Source organism: Salvelinus sp. IW2-2015, linkage group LG32 (assembly GCF_002910315.2).
Source record: "Salvelinus sp. IW2-2015 linkage group LG32, ASM291031v2, whole genome shotgun sequence".
Taxonomy (NCBI): Eukaryota; Metazoa; Chordata; class Actinopteri; order Salmoniformes; family Salmonidae; genus Salvelinus; species Salvelinus sp. IW2-2015.
Genome location: NC_036871.1, coordinates 3,031,196 through 3,036,912, shown reverse-complemented (window position 1 = coordinate 3,036,912; position 5,717 = coordinate 3,031,196).

Sequence of the window (5,717 nt, the reverse complement as noted above, 5' to 3'; positions counted from 1 at the left end):
GTTTTGTAGCCTAGCCCTAGACTGAATGCCAGACTGTTGGTAGCTCAGTGGTGCATAGTCAATGTCTTTTTTACGCTTCTGTATTGATAAGGAGACAGTGTTCTTACAATAATCCAATGTTTGATAAGTATGGAGTGAGATTTGTTTCTTTATTCTGTAAATATGTCTACCACGATCCGTGCGTATACATTCAACATAACTCACAAATAAAACTATGATCTGTGAATATATTGACATATTTAGTAAATAAAACAATCAATGTAAATATTAAAAAAGACATTTCACAAATTAAACCATAAACCATGAATATGTACAAATATTTCACAAATATTCACCAATTATACAAGGAGTGGGTCTAATCCTGAATGCTGATTGTTTAAAACCATATTCCAGTGGTGTGTCTATTTAAGCAATAAGGTAGGAGTGGTGTGGTGTGGTATATGGCCAATATACCACTGCTAAGGGCTGTTCTTAAGCATGCCTGGATACAGCCCTTAGCCATGGTATATAGGCCATATATCACAAACCTCCGAGGTGGCTTATTGCTATAATAAACTGGTTACCAACGTAATTAGAGCAGTACAAATAGATGTTTTATCATACCCATGGTATACGGTCTGATATACCACGGCTGTCAGCCAATCAGCATTCAGGGCTCGAACCACCCAGTTTCTAAACCAGAAGTTACCACCAGCTAAATCTATGACCCTAAAATGACTATTTACTCTTTTCCATCTAACTGCGATAAAACCACCATGAATCACAAATAAATCTATGATGTGTAATAAATTCAACATAGCTCACAAATAAAACTACAATTTGAACAAATGTAGAAGGATCTGTTTCCCAACACCATCATTACTAAAGTTGCACTTAGGGTTGCAAAGGGTCGGAAACTTTCCTGTAAATTTCCGGAATTTTGGGAAGTTAATTTGAAGTTAAGCCTGGGAATTTTAGGAATTTTACTTAAATTCATCAAAAAAGTTAGCTTATAACAGTGAACCTTTTTTTGTGGGATACACATAAGGCAATTCTAGGTCTTGTGGCATATTTTGTTTAAACTATCCCCAATTCAATGGAATTGCAACCCTCTGCATGCACAGTGCACTCTTCCATCACATGTACAGCTGATTCTCAAGATCTTGCACACTAATTAGATGCTATTGAGCCCACACTACTACACTGTCTGAGCCAAGGACTACTTGCTTTCTGGCAAGTTTTGATTACAATACTGGGTGGGGTGAATATATTTTGTATGACATACATATTTTTTTTGTTAACTAGTAAATAGTAACCTACAGTAAAGTGTGTTTAAATAATTTCTAACTTGTTAACAATTTCTGCTAGTTAGTTTTTGCTACCATGTGGGTTTTAGCTTGCTTGAGCACGCTAACTGAGGAGTGTTAATTCACCTGTTTCCATACATGTTTCATTTTAAAACATTTATCTAAAAATTCAAAAGGCACTCGCACATCTGAGCAAACTTTTTGCAGGTGCATGGCAACAGTTGAACAAGATGAATGAAAAAGGAAACCGCACACTGCTCTTGATAGTATCACTGATCTTTAATAAGCTTACGTATCGGCCTCACGGCCTTTGTCAGAGCTTTTTTGACATTTATCTTACAAAGGAGTTGTTTAATCTAACTGCCTAACTATTTATCTGTACATGGAATTGTATTTGTTATTTAAAAAAAAAAAAAATTCTAATCTTTATAAGAAAATGCCACGGGCACTATCTGATGTGTGGAGACATTTCACTGCAGCTAATGTAGAAGGAAAAGCTGTGTACATTTGCAAATACTGTGCCAAATCATAAGTGAAGAATACAACAAAGACGCAGAATCATCTGGCCAAGTGCATAAAGTTCCCTCAGCGCTCACAAGCAACCTCTGACAAAAGTCCCTCTACTTCTATTCGACGTGAAAATGATGAATCAGACACCTTATCGATAGCAACAGCTCATGGTCCTCCTGGAATCAGACGTTTTTTGACTCAATGGAGGAACGTAGTCAGAGAAATGCTGAAGAATGTCTTGCCCGAGCTGGGTATGCAACTGGTTCACCTCTGATGCTCACAGGCAATGTGTATTGGAAGAGATTTCTGAATGTTCTTTGCCCAGCATACACCCCTCCAACCAGACATGCTTTATCTACTCATTTGCTTGATGCAGAGTTCAACAGAGTTCAAGTGAAGGTCAAGCAAATCATAGAGAAAGCATTCTGTATTGCAATCATCTCTGATGGATGGTCGAATGGGCAAGGAATAATTAACTGCATCATCTCCACCCCTCAACCATTATTCTACAAGAGCACAGACACAAGGGACAACAGACACACCGGTCTCTACATTGCAYATGAGCTGAAGGCAGTCATCAATGACCTTGGACCACAGAAGGTATTTGCACTGGTGACAGACAATGCTGCAAACATGAAGGCTCCTTGGTCTAAAGTGGAGGAGTCCTACCCTCACATCACACTCATTGGCTGTACTGCTCATGCATTGAATCTGCTCCTCAAGGACATCATGGCACTGAAAACAATGGGTACACTCTACAAGAGAGCCAAGGAAATGGTTAGGTATGTGAAGGGTCATCAAGTTTTAGCAGCAGTCTACCTCAGCAAGCAAAGTGAGAAGAATAAGAGCACCACACTGAAGCTGCCCAGCAACACCCATTGGGGTGGTGTTGTCATCATGTTTGACAGTCTCCTGGAGGGGAAGGAGTCGCTCCAAGAAATGGCCGTACAGTCTGCCGATATGGACAGCCCCATCAAGAGGATCTTCCTGGATTATGTATTTTGGGAGAGAGGTAAGCAGCCTGAAAACCTATAGCAGTAGCCATTGCACGGTTTGAGGGAGACAATGCCATCCTGTCTGATGTTCAGACTCTGCTTGCAGATGTAAGAGAAGAAATCTGTACTGCCCTGCCCACTTCACTGTTGCTCCAAGCAGAGGAAACTGCAGTTCTGAAATACATCAACAGGCGTGAAGACCTCTGCCTGAAGCCCATACACGCCCGCAGCATACATGTTAGACCCAAAGTATGTTGGCAAGAGCATCCTGTCTGGTGCAGAGATCAACAAGGCCTATGGTGTCATCACTACCGTGTCTCGCCACCTTGGCCTGGATGAGGGCAAGGTTCTCTAGCAGTCTGGCGAAGTACACTTCCAAGCAAGAGCTTTGGGATGGAGATGCAATATGGCAGTCGTGCCAACATATCTCATCAGCCACCTGGTGGAAGGGACTTTGTGGATCTGAGGCTCTTTCCCCTGTTGCCGCCATCATCCTCCAAATCCCACCAACATCAGCCGCCTCAGTGCAATTGGTCCTTGTTTGGGAACACACACACCAAAGCACGCAACAGGCTGACCAATACAAGGGTTGAAAAATTGGTGGCCATCTAGGGAAATTTGAGGCTTTTTGAGCCTGACAACGAGCCATCCTCAACAAGGTTGGAAAGTGACAGTGAAGATGAGGCCTCAGAGTCTGATGTTCAAGAGGTGGACATTGAGGAGGTCCAGGGAGAAGATATGGAAGCCTGAGAGGAAGACAACCAAAGCTTTAGTTTCTCGAGTATCATTTTACAGATGTATGTGGAAAATGAAAATTGGAAGGATTTAATCATTTGTAATTATGTCTACTTATGATAAGGTAAAAGTTTTATGTTTCTGTCTCCATATGATATGGTAAATATATTCAATGCAAAAAACATCTACATTTAAATGCTATTAATATTAATTAGCATATATTTCCGTTAATTCCCATATATTCCTGTTAATTCCCATATATTTCTGCTAATTCCCACGGAAAGTTTCCACTTCTGAATATTCCCCAAAATGTGCAACCCTAAAACTCTCGTTATTTACCGACTGCCTCAGACCACGCGTACAACAACTACCTTATACACAGAAGAGCTGTACTAAACATAGAATCAATATTTATCTGTCTCTCTGTGACCGCCAATATCTTCACAACAAAGTTGAGTAGAAATACAAAGTTTCCCAATGTCTTTGCAATTGTTACAAACAAGTGAAAGATAAAACTGAAAACTGAGATGAAGGCATTAAAATATAAATAGCCTACAGTATAGGCTACATAGGCCTATATAATTCAATAATATGTAAATCAATTTAATGTACATTCAATTAAGTTCTATTTTGCTAATTGTTGGCTACTGTCTGTAATTTTTTTCCTCAGTATATTTCGTGATGTGTAACAATATGTGCAAAATGATGTGCCAAATCTTGATTTAGTGCATTATTATAAGGTAAGTGTCAGGACCCGGTGCGAGAAACAGTCACTAATAATCGTCAGAACCCAGAAGATGAGGCAGACACAGCAGTACTAGAGATGGTGGTTTAATTAAAGAACAAAATCTTCAGGCAAAGAAACTAAATCCACAATGTCCAAAAATAAAGCCAAGAGGCACAAAATGGAAATCCTCCAAAATACAAAAGAAACTCCACAAAGTGGTAAAAAACAGCAGGGAAAAACAAACCTCAAAAGACTACTCAAATAATACACAAGAACTAAACCAGAGAACCTCTGGAAAATCCAACAAGAGAAATATCTATATAAAACAAGGCTTGGGCTGGGGCTGGGTGCTAACTTACAAACACTGAGCAAGGAACTGAGGAACACACAGGGTTTAAATACTAACAAGGGAATGACCTACAGGTGCAAACAATAATAAGAGCAAGAAAAACAAAAGGTACAAAAAAGGTGCAATGGGGACATCTAGTGACCAAAACCCGAACAGTCTTGGCCAAAACCTGACAGTAAGCTTTAGAATAAGCAGCCTCAATATGTGCAGCCATAGGTGATATAATCTTTCTTGGAGCTGATCCGTAATCAGTAGCCTATTGTTGAATAATAATAATTTGAAGTTAATTTTTATTTTATTTGTATTATTATTCTTTTTTTCCCCCCCAATTGGTAGTAGTTACTGTCTTGTCTCATCGCTGCAACTCCCGTACGGACTCGGGAGAGGCGAAGGTCGAGAGCCATGCGTCCTCTGAAACACAACCCAACCAAGCCGCACTGCTTCTTGACACAATGCACATCCAACCCGGAAGCCAGCCGCACCAATGTGTCGGAGGAAACACTGTACACCAGGCGACCTGGTCAGCGTGCACTGCGCCCGACCCGCCACAGGAGTCGCTAATCCGCGATGAAACAAGGATATCCCTGCCGGCCAAACCCTCCCTAACCCGTGTAACAGTTTAACTTTAGTGCGTCCCCTCGTCCCGACCGCGAACCAGGGACCCTCTGCACACATCAACAACAGTCACCCACGAAGCATCGTTACCCATCGCTCCACAAAAGCCGCGGCCCTTGCAGAGCAAAGGGAAACCCTACTTCAAGTCTCAGAGCAAGTGACGTAACCGATTGAAACGCTATTAGCGCGTACCCGCTAACTAGCTATCCATTTCACATCGGTTACACTCACCCCCCTTTTGACCTCCTCCTTTTCCGCAGCAACCAGTGATCCGGGTCAACAACATCAATGTAACAGTATAACTTTATGTCCGTCCCCTCGCCCCGGGCGCGAACCAGGGACCCTCTGCACACATCAACAACGGTCGCCCACGAAGCATCGTTACCCATCGCTCCACAAAGGCCGCGGCCCTTGCAGAGCAAGGGGAACCACTACTTCTAGGTTTCAGAGCAAGTGACGTAACTGACTGAAAGGCTGCTAGCGCGCACCACCGTTACACC